Genomic DNA, 17,906 nt, shown 5'->3' on the forward strand with positions numbered 1-17,906 from the left:
AAGAGCAAAATCACCCCTCGGTGAAGTAATCCATGTCAACAAGCATGGTCAAGAACACTTGCAGGGACAACAAGTCTCTATATCGCATTGAAGAGGCATGAGTGGCATCCAAAATCGGCCTGCAGGGTCCAATCTGGAGTAAAGGCAAGCCAATCTGGTGGTTCGATTAAGATCGGATCTGAAATTGGGCGCTAACTGGGTCAAAAATGTCCTTGACCATTGGGTCGATAACCACCCTACACAGAGCATTCAAAACTCAATGGCCATGACAAATTCAAACATCCACCGTCGATCTAAGAGATTCGTGCGAAGACAGACACATGAAATCTATCCACATAGGCATCCAGCAAGCCCAATCTGTGATTAAAACATGGTCGTCGAATTGAGCCTTTATGAAGATCCAACGACTGCAGATGTCTGACGTGGCATCCCAATTCCACGCTTCCATGGTTGTGTTTGACCACTAAGCTGCATTGAGTTCTTATCCCGCAGCATCTCTGTAGGTCTATTTTTACCCCGCCAGATAAGCTTTTGCTTGTTTTGTCTTCCTTGTTTGCCTATCCCACGACATCATCTTTGTCTCCATTTTATTATGTGGGATAAGGGTCACTGTGATTTACCCTTATTTTCTTATCCCACAGGAACACGTGGGATAAGAAAGTCCTCCATTCCACTTTGTTCTCTTGGCCCGCGTGACCTTATGCACTGTCTGTTATCCTCGCGGGATAAGCAAAAAGCCTCTATATCTTTTGATCGCTCTTATCCCGTGGCATCATCTTTGTCTCCATTTTACCTTGTGGGATAAGGGTTGCTTTGTTTCTACCTCGCTTTCTTATTCTGTGGGCCTTGTTGAGCCTTTATTCCACTCTGTAGGATAAAGGTCTCTTCGTGCTTTACCTTTATTTCCTTATCCCACAGGGCTTTAGGAGTCTCCATTTTATTCCTCGAGATTAAAAAAAACCCTACTGTCGGTCACAAACTCTTATCCCACGAGATGTCATTGTTGCCCTTTTAACCCCGCAGGATAAGCAAAATGCTCCTAGCAAGCTTATCCCATGTGACTTTATTTGGACCCACCAAACACATAGCCAACTGGGACCCGCCTCGCCTTACTTATTTTCTTATCCTGCAGGTCGTTGTTGATGTCTTACTAACCCCATGGGATAAGCAAAATTCCCCTTGTTGATATTCCTTATCTTGTGTGACCTTCCCCCGCATGGTCCAAACCTGCTAAGGTTGGCACAAAAATTGCCAACAAGCATGTCAACAAAAACTCTTTGTCTTTTATATTAAATTTGACAATGATTTATATGTCAAAATATTAATATTATTATAAATATGATATTTCAAAATTATAAGTTTTAGATAGATGTATAAATATAAAATAAAATAAATATATTTTAAAAAAAATAATCTACCCTTTCATAATTACAATGTATAGATAATATTACTTCTAATTTTTAATTTTTAATTTTTAATTTTTCATGATTGTTTTAAATAATAATTTTTTTAATTTTAACTATAAAACAAAATCATATTTTAAAAATTATAATAAAAAATTTTATGAGAAAAAAAAGTGTATATACAATAAAATTTAAATATTTTTGTATGTAGTAAAAACAATTTTAAGTAAAATAAAATAATTTTAAGGTATTTAGCACCAAATGAGATCTCTTGCCATTTCTTTAAATAGATATATTTAAGATATCTATAGAAGCTATATATAATTTGTTGATTATAAAAATCATATTATCTATGGGTGAATTCATTTCAAATAATTCATCAATCTTTGTGGTAATAAAAATAGTTATGAACCATGGAAATTCATCAGACACCATTACATTCTCCATTGAAATCAAAGCACTTCACTATTTCTAATCTAAGTGAGGAAGGTGAAACCATGCAAGCTTTGAAAAAATAATTTAAGTGGACACCATCAGAGAACAATGTTTCACTATTATTTTCTCAAAAAACTTATCGCAACAATTTCATACAAAACTCCCCCCTTTTTCAAATGAGGGGGTCACCCCTTATATAGGCTTCAAGCCCTAGCTACATGCAAAACCCTAATTAGGGTTTGCCCAAAAGATTCTCCACACATGATGCAACAAGGTGGGAATCTCCAATTAATAACCCATCATGCCCATATACAATTAACTCAAAAGTACCCAAAATAGCATCCATTGTGCATTAAATGCACCACCTCCTTCAAATTCGTCCAACATGCGTTGAATATTCATCCATGCAAAAATCACCCCACTATGTCATAAATGATCCATCATTTCCACATGCGGCGACTGCATGCAAAAGGAACCTGCCATAAATTCAACATGCAATGACCGGATCGCCATTTGTCGAATATTCTAGTAATGAATGCGCCACTCTACTGCCACGTGTTCAATAGATCCTCGCCATGCAAGTGGACCCCGGCGTCGTATATCTGCTCCTGCACATCTGGAATTGTTGGAGAGGGAAAATTCGATTCATGAAGAATTTTCTTGAAGTCTCTTCAACTTTCCTTGCTCAGAGAAGGTTTTTCATCAATTCTGCACATTTCCTATCTTTTAGGAAAATTTCCAAATTAGGGTTCCGCGGTCCAGGAGAGAGAAAATTCTCCTACGAATCCAAATTTGTAAAACTTTTGAAATTTGGATGTGATTTGATGCCCGAGCATGGATTTTTCAAATTTTTCCCTAGAGGGGAAATTTCTTGTTCAGTTCATCCCTGATTCCTTCCTTGCCTTAGAAATTTTATGTTCAATTCATCCTTGGGTGTAAAATCAACATCATGTGGATCTACTGATGGGCAGAGGTCAAAACACAGGGCATAAGCAGCAGTCGAATAAGAGATCAAGGCCTCCATGGACCAAGCAAAGGGCAAATATTCAGCATGATTTCAGGAGGAAGGGGCTCCCCCCCATGACAAGTGTTACAGAGTATCTCAAAAAGCATGGCTTCAAGAAAGGAAGGAGTGGGTGATTTAGGCAAATAGATATACCTAAAGTTGATCAGGTTCATAATTGGAGATCCAGGAACCCAATGTTCGCCCCCCCGATCTAGTGTAGTATGGAAAAGGAAAGTGAATTTGAAAGAAAATGGTGAAATATCCCGAAACCTGTTGAACCACAAGAACAGGTAAGTGAAAAATCCCTTGCTACAATTCATTTGGAAGATGATAAAATCAAGGAGATTAGCGATAGTCTTCAAAATAAAGGATTGTTTGTAAAATGGGGTGGGGGTCATTGGGGTAGAGGGAATTTTGCAAATTGGTGTAGAAATCAATGGGGAGATGGGATTAGGATCAAGTTGCTCCCAAATGATTACTTCTTGGTTGAATTTCCAAACAACAATAATAAATGGAAAACCCTAAACAGTGGTCTATACATGTTGGATGGTATTGGAGTCCATTTGATTGAATGGAAGCAAAACTTTAACCCTAGGACTCATACCCTTCGTGAAAGTTTGGTTTGGGTAAGGCTCTACAACATTCCATCAGATTACTAGAACAGAGAGATACTAAAAGAAATTTGCAAAATCCTTGGAGCTTTTATCTCAGTAGATGACATCTTGGAAGATAGGATTTAGGGAAGCCTTGTCAAATTATGCATCAATGTCAACCAAATCTCAGCTATGCCAAGCAAAGTTAGGATTTTGGGTGTTGGGGAGGTGTGGACACAAAGGGTCGACAGAGAGGATCAAATATTTATATGCCCAAAAATGTTTTTCTAGAGAACATATAGGTGTGGAGTGTGAACTTACTGCAAAAATATCTAAAGCATATGCATGCACCCAAAGCAAGTATTTTACCAATATGGGAAGCACTATCAATTCTAGTGTAGAGGGTCAAACTGAGGATCCTCTCATTGATCCAAGAATGCCAGGGTGGATGGATGAATATAAGGACTCTATAGGGTCACAGAGGGATCTGTCGATCGATGAAATTATGGGAGCCCTTGTCGCTATTTCTAACCCCATCTCTGAGCCTCACTTGGAACTGCCACACCAAAGTGGCCTAGAATAGGATCATCCAGAAACAAAATTGGAATGCAGTGCAGTAGGATTGCAAGCATTGCTAATGGAAGCTAAAACTTTACAATCTGAGATAGAAATGCAGATGAGGGTTCTACCAGTATCACAAGGAGATGATCTAGGTTCAATCACTATGGGGGAACCGGGAGAAGTTGCCTCCATTGGGGGATCAAAACAATTGGTGCAGGGGATGCAGAGGGCAGCCTGCAAATAGTCGAAATCACCCCCTTTGGTGATCTGGAAAGATGATCACACCTATGTAGAACATGAAGGTGATACAGTTATAGAAAACTTGGAAGCCCAATTGGAAGCTGTTGGGGAAGAGGAAACTGGATCTGAGTGGGAAGATTATGATGAAATTGAGCTTGAAGAGTTAGGAGACTGCAACACAAAGGGGTTTGAGGTTACTGCCTCCAAAATCCATAAACCCGACATCAAACCTAAAGGCAGGAGAGGGCGCAAATCAAATAAAATAATGTTGTAAATAGCAGCAAAGGCTGCAGGGCAAACCAAACTTTTGACAGGGAAGGGTGCTCCCCTTCCCCAGGGGCAATGATGATCACAACTTGGAATGTTAGGGGCTTAAATTCCCCCTGACAAATGGTGCTTGATCAAGTGTCAAATAGATGAGGCAAAAGGAGACATATGGTTATTACAAGAAACGAAGTGGAGTAGGGCTGAAATTGATAGAAAGATGAGGATGTGGAGGCAGTGGTCTGGACAATTTGTAGAAGTTGAGGTGGTGTCAGGAGGTATTGGCATCATCTGGAATCCGCTAGCTATAAAAGGAGAAGTAGTGGGCGAGGGCAGGAATTGGCAACATACTAAGATAACTCTTCTAAGAAACAATGAAAGTTTTTTCATTATCAATGTGTATGGACCTACAACAACCTCTAAAAAAGGGAACTTTGGAATCTAATTACTAGCAAGTTGGAAGGTAGTAGAAATGAAAGGAGCATAATAGTAGGAGACTTCAATGCTATTTTGAACAACCAAGAGAAACTGGGAGGCATTCAAAGACCCAATGCAGTCCAAAGGGATTTTCAGAAGTTTGTGGATCAGAATCAGCTTATGGACATTATCCCCAAGAATGTTTTTTACACTTGGACAAGCAGGAGGGCAGGATTCACTAATATTGTCGAAAGGTTATATAGGTTCCTGATGTATGGGGATTGGATTTGCAAGGTCCTCTTATGGAAACTTCCATCCTTCCTCTTGCTAGCTTGGATCATTTTCATGTTTGACTAACCGCATCGCTTTGTCACCCTCAGGGAGGTACCCCTTTCAAGTTTGAGAAAATGTGGAGCAGATATCCTAGATTACAAAACTGGATTGCAACTTGGTGGAATGAGATTGATGTGGGAAATAACTCAAACCTCTACAAATTTTGTAAGAGGCTAAAATATATTAAAACAAAACTCAAAGAAAGGAATCAAGATCAGCTCAAAAATATTTTTGTAGGGAAAAGAAGAGTGGAGACTGAACTTGAAAGTATCAATGAAGCTGTGATCAACAGAGGAATGGATAATTTGGACTACCTGAGAGAAAAAATGCTTAAGGATGAACTCAATCAAATTTTGAAAGAGGAAGAAACACATTGGAGGCAAAAATCTAGAGAGATATAGCTCAAGGAAAGGGACTAAAATACTAAGTTCTTTCACAAATTAGCAATTGCTAACAAGAACAAGAACATGATCTCAAAAACTAAGAGAGTGGATGGCAGCTTGGCCCAGAACTTAGAGGATGTCAGTAAATAGGATGTAAATTATTTTGAATCAATTTTGAATAGAGTCAATCAGGTGGACAGAGGCACCAGGGACAAGATCTTGGACTCCATCCTAGCCTTGATATCAAAAGAACAAAATAGGGACCTATACAAAAGGATTGATGAGGAGGAAGTCAAAAAAGATACCTTTCAACTCAACCCGGACAAGGCCCCTAGGCCTGATGGCTTCCCTGCAGCTTTCTTTCAAGCTTATTGGGGCATCATAGGAAAGGATCTCCATCTGGCTATGGAATAGTCAAGGAGGAAGATGACAACGATGGGAGCAATTAATCACACCTTTCTAGCTTTAATCCCAAAAAAGAGCTACCCTCAAGAGAGGGGTAATTTTAGACCAATTTCCCTATGTAATATAGTATATAAGATAGTCACGAAGGCTATTGCAAATAAGTTGAAACAAATTATTAATCACATTGTATCTGATGAGCAAAGTGGATTTGCCCCTAGGAGATTGATTGTGGAAGGTATTATTATGGCCCATGAAACCCTGCACTGCCAGAAAAACCAAGAATGTTTGTATGATTTTGAAATTGGACATCCTGAAAGCCTATGATCTGGTGGATAGGAAATTCCTTTTTGAAGTATTGGATAGGTTTGGCTTCGAAAGCTATTGGATTAAGTGGGTTGAGAGTTTTCTGTCTACTCCCAAGTTCTTTGTATTAATCAATGGGTCTACTCATGGTTTCTTCTCCTCCACAAGAGGTATTCAACAAGGGGACCCAATTTCCCCCTTTTTATTCATCATTATGGTAGAGGCCCTTGGAAGATCAATCTGCAAGCTCTATCAGGATGGGCTTTGGCTTGGAGTTAATGTGGCAAATGGAGTTGAGCATAATACCCACCTCCAATTTGCAAATGATACAATTATGTTTGGTGTTTTAAGTAGGTGTGAGGCCAGAACCATCAAGTCCTTCCTGGAGGATTATTGTAAGGCATCAGGGCGAAGCATTAATTGGAATAAATTTGAAGTTTTTTTTCTTCAATACCCAACCTAAATTACAGAGAACTCTGTCTAGGATTTTAAATTTAAAAGTTGTCAATTTCTCGAGAAGATTTTTAGGCACACCTTTGTTTGTAGGTTTAAACAAGATTAGTTATTGGGATAAATTGATTGAGAAATGCAAGGCCAAACTTGAAAATTGGAAAGGAAAGTGGCTATCTTCGGCTAGGAGGATCACTATGATCAAATCGGTGTTGGCTACTATCCCTGTATTTTCAATGGAATGTTTGAAAATCTCTATGGCAGTAGAAGAAGAGATCATCTAGATCATGCATAAGTTCCTCTGGAATTAGTTCGGTGACCAAAACAAATTTCCTCTGGTTGCCTGGAAAAAGCTCAGCCAACCCAAGGATGCGAGGGGTACAAGCATTCGCCAACTCTCAATAATGAACCTGGCCATGGGAGCAAAATTAGTCTGGGTTGTTTGCAACAGTGGAGAACAAAAGTGGGTCAGGATACTTAAGCACAAGTATCTGGATTCAACTAAGCCAAAGAGGATCCTCACAACTCTCAATCCTCCCAAGGAATCAACTATTTGGAATTATATATTGGAATGTCGGGATATCATTGTTGGTATTTTGGATATGTTGATATGGTTTTGTCATTGATGTCAACACTTATCAATACCTATTAGCACTTGGAGAATTGGTTATGTTCATCGGCAAGCAAGTGATTTATGCACAGTCACCGATATTTGGCTCACCGACAGAATATATTGATCACCAGCACTTGGAAAGACCTGAAGACTACTTGGTGATTTGTTCATTGGTTTATTCGAGTTTGCATATTTGTTGTTACTGGCAAATAGGTCCAGGATATACACCGGCAGGCTTACCTATTCCAGATCAGCACGGCATGTCAAGGAGATGATTTTGTTGTTATTGTAAATGCATTGAACCGACATCATGCATCGGATATTGTTTTATTTGTAATTGATTTTATTGTAATATATTTTATTGAGCCGACCTACTTAATTGATCTTAGGATATGGTATAAATGTAATATCTCATTTGTGAGATCAATAGGTGATTGAGAAAAAGATTGTAATTCGGTATATGCGAATATCAGCAGAGCCATACACACAAATATCATTCAAGATTGAAGGAAGGTTTGAAGAAGGCATATCAGAGCTAAACTGGTACTGAATCCAGCATATGGAGATGCTATTTTGAGTAGTAGATTATCATTGGATTTAATCATCCAATTGTAGTCAGTGTGACTCTCATTTTGTGATTGAGCAATGAGCTCTAGGCGCTTGGCCTTTCTGCATGTGCAGACCCCATTTTGTACACACATACTATCTGCAGTAGTATCATCTGATTGTGGGTAAGGTTTCCCACCGTGGTTTTTCCCCTTACAGGGTTTCCACATACAAATATTGGTGTTATGTGTTGTGGATGCTATTGCCTTTCTGTTTCATGCATTAATCTTTACCGGTACTACAATTGACTGATAAACTATCTACCGGCATAAAGTTTGGTTTACCAGTATTAAGCATTAAGTTTGGCTAAATTGATTTTGGTTTGAATTTATTAGACAACTGATTCACCCCCCCCCCTCTTAGTTGTCTCCGGGACCTAACAATTGGTATCAGAGCCTAGTCCTCTTTTTGCAGAAGTTTAACGGCTTGAGGAGATCCAATGTCTACAAACTATTTCAGGAAGGACAATCCTAAACTTGATGGAACTAACTATGGCATATGGAAGATCAGGATGGAGACTCGTCTAAATTGCATTGGAAAAGACATCTGGGAAGTTACAAAGAATGGTTATACTTCTCCTACTCAAGGTCAGCCTAATCCACCAAATCTGACTAAAGATGAAGAAAATGATTGCAAAGCAAGAGAAGCACTTTTGAGCGCATTGTCAGATCAACAACTCATGGGATTATTAGATAGGTCTACTGCCAAAGCTATTTGGGACAGATTGGAAACATTGAATGAAGGTGATACCACAATCGAAATTGCAAAACTTGAATCCTTCTGGGTCAGGTATGAAAATCTTAAAATGGAAGAGGATGAAAGAATTTCTGCTTTTATGGAAAGAGTAAATGAAATTGTTTTGGGTATACAATGTTGTGGAGGAACCTTAAGTGAAAATGAAATTGTTTCTAAAGTTTTAAGAGCATTGCCACTGGCATACAAAATGAAAGTAACTGCTATAAATGAATTGAGAACAATGTCTAATACATCAGTAGCTAGAGATACTTTGATTGGAAAACTTTCAGCTTTTGAAATTGAGGAGTTTGGTCTTGTTGCTACTATAAAGACAGATCTAGCTTTCAAGGCATCAACATCATCTGCATCATCATCATCATCATTTGACAAATCTGATTGGAAAGCCTTTTATGCAAGAGAACTTGAAGCACTATTTGCAAGGAAAATGCCTAAAGGTCCTCTTGGAAGTAAGTATGAAGGTAAAGCACCCTTTAAATGTTTTAACTGCAATAAGATTGGTCATATGGCATCTAGGTGTCCATATAGACATGCAAGATTGAAAGAAGAAGCTAAAAGAACATACAAGCCTAACCCTGAATATCAGAGATACAAATTTAAGAAGAATAGAGACAAGTCTTGTTATCTTGCTAATGAAGGAGTCACCAATGATTCTGATGAGGATCCAGCAGACAATGGATGGGATTTTGTTGCAATAACAGAAGATCAACCGGCACCTACTGTTCAACCGATAGAGCAAGCCCTGACAGCTATAATTGAAGAAAAGGATGAATAGATTATTGATTCCAGATGCTCATATCATATGACTGGAGATAAAGGTAAATTCTTAACTTTTTAGGAATACAATGGAGGTCTAGTAATATTTGGGGATGATAAAACTTGTTTGATCAGAGGAAAAAGGACTATATCACTTGATGGTAAGCACAATACTGATAATGTCTACTATGTTGAAGGATTGAAGCATAATCTTTTGAGTGTTGGTTGGTTAATTGAAAAAGGATTTCAGTTACAATTCAAGAATGGTAAATGCAAAATCATAAACAAAACTGGTTAATAAAAACTAAAGGTAACATCTTTCATTTGAATAACAGTGAAAAGACATCCTTGATTGCACATATTGATGAAAGTTGGTTGTGGCATAAGAGACTCTGTCATGTAAATTTTGATTGCATTGTGAAAATCAGTACGACTAAGGTAGTAAGAGATTTACCTAAGATTGTCAAACCTCACAATCCGGTATGTAAAGAATGTCAATTTGGAAAGCAAGTTAGAGCGTCTTTTAAGAGTATTCCAGAGAAATCCAATAATGCTCTTGATTTAATTCATACTGATTTATGTGGTCCAGCAAGAACTAGAAGCTTACAAGGAGATAGATATTTTATGTTAATCATTGATGACTATTCTAGAATGTGTTGGGTTACTTTTCTCATGCAGAAATTAGAAGCACTTGGGAAATTCAAGCTATTCAAGGTGATGGTAGAAAATGAAACCGACAAGAAAATCAAATGTCTGAGATCAAATCAAGGAGGTGAGTTTACATCTAAGGAATTTAATACATTCTGTGAAGTGAATGGGATCAAAAGACAGTTGTCAGCACCCTGGACACCCCAGCAGAATGGAGTTGTAGAAAGGAAAAACAGAACTATCTTAGATGCAGCTAGAAGTATGTTATCAGAAGCAAATCTACCTCATGTATATTGGAGAGAAGCAGTAAGTACAACGGTCTATACATTCAACAAAGTTCACATCAAAGGTGAAACCAGTAAGACCCCTCATGAATTATGGTTTGTTCTTACTCCTACTCTTAAATATTTCAGAATATTTAAAAATAAATGCTATATTAGAAGAGATGAGTACATTGGTAAATTTGATCCTAGAAGTGATGAAGGAATATTTCTTGGTTATTCATCTAAGAGCAAGGCATATAGATGTTTTAACAAGAGATTGCAGAAAATTGTTGAGAGTACAAATGTGAAGATTGATGAACAATTCAGAGGAACTTCAAGGTACATAGACTCTGAACCGGCAATAGATATACTAACAAATCAACCTACCATGAATACACCAGTACAGAATGAAGATTCAGTTATATCGACATGATCTGAAAATTCCACAGTAACTGAGGAACAACAACAAACAAAGACACCCCGATATGTAAGATTGAACCACTCTGAAGATCAGATAATTGGGAACAAGTATCAAGGAGTTATGACTAGAGGGAGACTGGCAAATGAAGAGGTATGTCTTATTTCTCAAATTGAACCAGCATCAGTTAATGAGGCATGTGAAGATAAACATTGGATTAAAACTATGGAAGAAGAATTAGAACAAATTGAAAAGAATAACACATGGATATTAGCTCCTCGACCTAAAGACAAAAATGTAATTGGAACAAAATGGGTATTCAGAAACAAACTTAATGAAGATGGTAAAGTAATCAGAAATAAAGAAAGACTAGTGTGTAAGGGATATTCACAGAAAGAAGGAATTGATTATAATGAAACCTTTGCACCGGTAGCTAAAATTGAGGCAATAAGATTATTCTTGGCTTTTGCAGCACACAAGAACTACAAAGTATATCAAATGGATATTAAATGTGCATTTCTGAATGGAGATCTTGAAGAAGAAGTTTATATTGAACAACCTGATGGATTTTTTTTGACAAATGACAAGGATATGGTTTGCAGGTTAAGGAAAGCTTTGTATGGGTTGAAGCAAGCTCCAAGAGCTTGGTATGCTAGATTGGATAAGTATCTTTTGAAGATTGGTTTTTCTAAAGGTAATGTTGACAGCAACTTATACTACAAAGTGACTAATGATGACATCTTGGTTATAGAAGTTTTTGTTGATGATATAATCTTTGGAGGAGAAGATGGATTATGTAAAGACTTTTCTAATGAAATGCAGCAAGAATTTGAAATGTCTATGATTGGAGAGATAAAATTATTTTTAGGATTGCAAATTTCACAGACTGATAAAGGTATATTCTTGAGTCAATCTAAATACTTGGAGGAGTTGCTAAAGAAATTTGGCATGGAGAACTCTAAACCGGTAAGCACACCTATGACCACAATTGATAAATCATCACTAAGAGATGAATCAACACCTGTTAATTCGACTAGATACAAGTCTATGATAGGAGGTTTATTGTATTTGACACAAACAAGACCTAATATTATGAATGTAGTATGTATTGTTTCAAGATTTCAAAGTAATCCTAAAGAAAATCATGAATCAGCAGTAAAAAGGATTTTCCAGTACTTACAAGGCACCACAAATTTTGGCTTATGGTATCCTAGAGATGAAAACTTTGAATTATGTGCATATACAGATGCAAACTAGGCAGGAGATGAGGATGACAAAAAAAGCACAACTGGTGGAGCATTTTTTCTTGGTAGTAGACTAATTTCTTGGTTGAGTAAAAAACAAAGTTGCACATCTTTATCAACAGCAGAATCAGAATATGTTGCAGCAGCAACTAATTGCACACAAGTATTATGGCTTAAATAAATGTTGAAAGACATAAAAGTAAAATGCAAAGAACCTATAACTATCTATTGTGACAACACAGCAACAATTGATATATCTAAGAATCCAGTATTACACTCTAAAACTAAACATGTTTCTATCAAATTGAACTTTCTGAAAGAGAATGTTGAAGCAAAAGAAGTGAAATTGGTTTATGTGAATACTAAAGAGCAGATTGCAGATATCTTTACTAAGCCTTTGTCTAAGGAGACTTTTGAATATATTAGATATCAGCTTGAGGTTATACCCCCACCGGTAGAGACTTAGACAGTTGATGTTTGTCATCAACCGATAAAATTAACAAAGAAATTTTTTATTCCAACTTTGATGAGGAGAGCTACTTCTCAGGGGGAGTAGTTGGTATTTTGTAATATGTTACTATCTTGAGTTGGTATTTTGTATTTGAATCTAATTTTTGTATTGCTTTGGCATTTGATGTCAAAGGGGGAGAGATTGATATGAAAAAACACTTGGAAAACACATATTTTTCCTAGGGGGAGAGATTCTTACTTTAGGAGAGATATTATGATTTATGGTTATGATCTCTTTTGGAGATTGTTGGTTTTTGGCATTTCTACTTTGGCACTTTGATGGTTTTTCCATCTTGTGTTGTTGCCATCAATGCCAAAGGGGGAGATTGTTGGTATTTTGGATATGTTGATATGGTTTTGTCATTGATGTCAACACTTATCAATACCTATCAGCACTTGGAGAATTGGTTATGTTCACTAGCAAGCAAGTGATTTATGCACAATCACCGGTATTTGGCTCACCGGCACTTAGAAAGCCCTGAAGACTACTTGGTTATGTCGAAGACATCATTCGTACACTTTGTCTTGATGATTTGTTCATTGGTTTATTCGAGTTTGCATATTTGTTGTTACTGGCAAATAGGTCCAGGATCAGCACAACACGTCAAGGAGATGATTTTGTTGTTATTGTAAATGCATTGAGCCGACATCATGCATCGGATATTGTTTTATTTGTAATTGATTTTATTGTAATATCTTTTATTGAGCCGACCTACTTAATTGATCTTAGGATATGGTATAAATGTAAGATCTCATTTGTGAGATCAATAGGTGATTGAGAAAAAATTGTAATTTGGTATATGCGAATATCAGTAGAGCCATACACGCAGACATCATTCAAGATTGAAGGAAGGTTTGAAGAAGGCATATTAGAGCTAAACCGGTACTGAATCCAGCATATGGAGATGTTATTTTGAGCAATACATTATCATTGGATTTAATCATCCAATTGTAGTCAGTGTGACTCTCATTTTGTGATTGAGCAGTGAGCTCTAGGCGCTTGGCCTTTCTGCATGTGCAGACCTCATTTTGTACACACATACTATCTGCAGTAGTATCATCTGATTGTGGGTAAGGTTTCCCACCATGGTTTTTCCCCTTACAGGGTTTCCACGTACAAATATTGGTGTTATGTGTTGTGGATGCTATTGTCTTTCTATTTCATGCATTAATCTTTATCGGTACTGCAATTAACTGATAAACTATCTACCAGCATAAAGTTTGGTTTATCGGTATTAAGCATTAAGTTTGGCTAAATTGATTTTGGTTTGAATTTATTAGACAACTGATTCACCCCCCCCTCCCCCTCGCCCTCTCAGTTGTCTCCGGGACCTAACAATCATCAGCAACCATTTAACCTGGGCAATAAGGAATGGACAAAATACTTCCTTTCGGAATAATTCCTAGGGGTTGGGGAGATTTTGAGTTCGCTCCCTAATTTGAACGAGATCAGGGATGTGACATCTAGGCTATGGGGATGCAAGGTCAATGACTTTGGTGAGATAGTACAACAAAATGGAGTAAGCAAGTGGGTGTGGCGGTCCCTGGACAACCTAAATGTTGATCAGCAACAAAAGGATACCTTGAGCAACATTCTAAGTAGTCGTATGATTATCCCTTATGGGGAAAAGGATATAATTTGATGGTGTGGATCAAAAGATGGGAAGTATAAAGTCAGCTGGGGTTATAAGCTTAAAGAAGTTGTGATAGCCAACCGAGAATGGTCGTTAAAACTGCTATGGAATAAGCACTGCTTGCCGAAGGCGAGGGTTTTTGCCTAGTTGGCTCTACAAAAGAAAATTCTAACTAGTGATAGACTCATGAGATTTTGTGTGCAGGGGCCTAGAAAATGTGTTCTTTGTGGGCAAAACTCGGAGTCGGTCGACCACTTACTATTGTCATGTGAATATGTAAACAATTGTTGGTGGCATTTCATGCAAAAGTTGTTTTTTTCTTGCCCCTTCCTCGTCGGGATTGGTGATTGGTTTAGGATGTGGTTGTGATATTCTTCAAAGACATTTTTTAGGGATATATGGTTGATCCTTCCCTCTCTACTGATTTGGGAGATTTGGAAGGAGTACAACCGAAGAATTTTTCAAGACAAAAATATGGGCTCTAAATGCCTTTGTCAAAAGATTGAAACCTAATTGATTGATCTTACAAATGAAGCTGCCAAATTGAAAACCTTGAAGAAGAACTCATACACTGGATGGGATAGAAAAATAAAACTAACCTTCTCGAACCTTTTTGTTCCTACTCTATTTGGGAGCGACTGCAGAAAACTTCCAACCAACTCCAGACCTTTAGTCAAGTGGAGTGCCCCTGAACCTGGCTAGGTCAAGATTAATTTTGATGGGGCATCGACTGGAAATCCAGACCCTAGCGATATTGTCTGTGTTATCAAAGATGAGCATGGAAATTCTTTGGCTGAGGTGACAAAGCATATTGGGTTTGCCACAAACAATGTGGTAGAATTTCGGGCTACATTGTGTGCCCTCCAGGCTGGAGTTGATGGTGGGGCTCGAAGAATCCACTTGGAGGGTGACTCATTAAATGTGATTAATGCAATTAGGAAGAATGAGACCCCAAGATGGATCCTTAACCAATGGCTTCACCCAATCAAAACCATTTTGGAAGGATTGGAAGACTATCACATAAGCCACATGTATCGAGAAGGCAATGAGGTGGCAAATAAGTTGGCAAAAGCGGCAGCGATGTTAATCAATCCATAATTTCTTTGTACTATGGATCGCATCATGAGATAATTTGGACAAGCTTGGTGTTTTAATAATGTCCCGAGGTGGCATTATCTTCTCCCGTTTTCATTTAAGGACGAGTGGAGTCAAGTATTCATTTTTTGTATGCTTGGGCTAGATATGATTTGATATGATTAATAAGAGTCGGATTACCAAGCTCATTGAAACCTCAAGTTGTGGCAACTTGGAAGTTGTTTGGCATGTAGGAGCATTTAATGATGAGGGTGATTGGACATCTCTTACTTTCTTCACATTCATGACATTACATGGAAGTGTCTATTTATAGCCTTTTCGTTTCTCTGTTTTCACACTGCATTTGGTTGCTGAGAGTTAGATTGAAGTGGTAGGGCTGTGAGATTGAGTATAGCTAAGGATGGACACGCCTATCATGCTAGAGGATACAAAACGCCAGATGGCATTTCTGGGGGAAATTTCTGCCAAGTGGTTGTTAGCAGTTATGACCACTAAACACCCTCTCATTCTACATGTTGTGAAAAGAATTTTGGGTGGGGATTTTCTCAAAGCTTATCACCAATATCGAGTAAATTCGAATATCCCAACCATGTTTGTAGCCATGCTGATCTATATGGGGGTGAGTAAGTAGAGAGTGAAAAAGATCACCCAGATGATCTTCAGTTATTGTTTTCTAGGGGAGATTGACACTATCTTGGACAATGTCAATGCTAATTTGCGCACCCCCCTTCCTTAAAATTATTACATGTCTCTTGGTGCAAGGGTTGAGGTTAAGAAATTTGTGGTAGTGCAATCTATTGACCAGGAGAGTCTGGTTGCAGAATGGGAGACAAAGGACCGAAATATCTCCTTCATGTTAAAGGGTTATAGGCATACTATCCGGCTTTAGCAAATCTTGGAGGAGGTAGTATGTTGTGGCGGAGGGTTTGTGTGGAAGGCAAGATATTGGAATTCTGGAAAAGGGAGAGGAAGACCTAGAGAATGAGTGGGGATTTGGTCATGGCGAGGAGTGGATCCCGGATGATGAGAGTCTCCCTGAAGAAATGGCAGATTCTGAAGCTCATGCAAATTGTGGTTTGGAGTGCCCGGTGGTCCTAAGAGCTATTATGGCCCAAAAAGCAAAGGCGCTTGATCAAGACAAGGAGGGCGATCTAGATGCCATTGAACCCGAGGATGCGAATGTCGGGGCAGTGTGAAGATTATGGTTCTGTTTTGTCTTATGAGTATTTGCAGGGTGGAAACCTTGATTTTGAGTAGTGCTATATTCTTTCTATGTTTTTTTTTTTGCTTCCAGTATGATTGTATACATTGGCCATAGTTGACAGGGCTGTCTAGATATTGGCAGATTTTGGCGATATTGTCGGTTATAATACAGGTGTAGTTAGTCCATTTTGGAGTTAGTAGGGCAGACTAGTGGTCGAATATGGTGTTTAAATTTGGTCTTTCTATACTAGACTCTGGAATATCTCTATGTACAAAAAACTTTTTTATATTAATATAAATGGGTTCTGCCCCCTACAGTCATTTACTTATTGAAAAATAAAAAGTTTCAATTAGTAAGTGCTCTCCATAGTGGGTTAAGTGGTGGTGGTGTGACCACCAAGAATCAAACCCTACAATTGTTACCATATACCAAGCTTATAGAATACAACTTTGCGATGGTAACCTTTGAATAGGGAATAAGGGTGTTTTACCAACTTGGTGAAGTTAAATAATTATGAAAACTATGGTTCATCCCAAAGTAGATTGGAGTAGCATAAACTGTTACGAGTAGGTGAATCTTTGGGGGCCTTCAAATATATCGATGAATGGTTAAAATGGAGTTTCGGTGTTGGATGCATTGCATGGTAACGATAAGAGCATGGAGCGGTAAAAAAAGGTTAGCACAAAGTCCAACACTATTAATTGCATCTTGATGAACATATTCATTGATTCATAAGCTTTCATGAACATATTCGTTGATTCATAAGCTTTCAGAGAAAACACAAAATTGAAAAACACAGCGAGCAAAATGTGTAATGAAATCTCATTTCACAGCGACCCCATGGAGTTAAAGCAGAGTTTGTGATTTCTTTTTGTTTTTTAGACTTAACCGTGATGTATGTGTCAGATTTGTGAAAAGTGACAATCAAGTGTGATTCAAGAGAATTTCTTTTAATCACTAATTACAGTCAATTAAATATTATGCATTGTACAGTTTACTATCTTTTAATCCCTGTTTGATGCCAATTAAACGTTATACACTTCACTAATTAGAAGGGGCATATGATATTTTGATATTTGTGTCCATCTCATGTCTTCACGGTGCTTATTCTTATTTGTGACAACCTCAAATCAAGTGCAGTAATGAAAGGCTGTGGAATGAGGACACTTTTTCAAAGAATTGCAATCAAAATCCTTGAAATAAAATTTGAAGTATAAAGAAGACTAAGACCATAACACATAAACAAACTGGAAATTGATGTTTTATCAGGAATTAACTGTGTAGATTTTTTCTTCAATTTCATAGAGATTCATAAGAATATGTCTCTCATGAGCATGAATGGTTCACTTAGCACTCATTACGTCTCGCG

Source organism: Cryptomeria japonica, chromosome 5 (assembly GCF_030272615.1).
Source record: "Cryptomeria japonica chromosome 5, Sugi_1.0, whole genome shotgun sequence".
NCBI classification, from domain to species: Eukaryota; Viridiplantae; Streptophyta; class Pinopsida; order Cupressales; family Cupressaceae; genus Cryptomeria; species Cryptomeria japonica.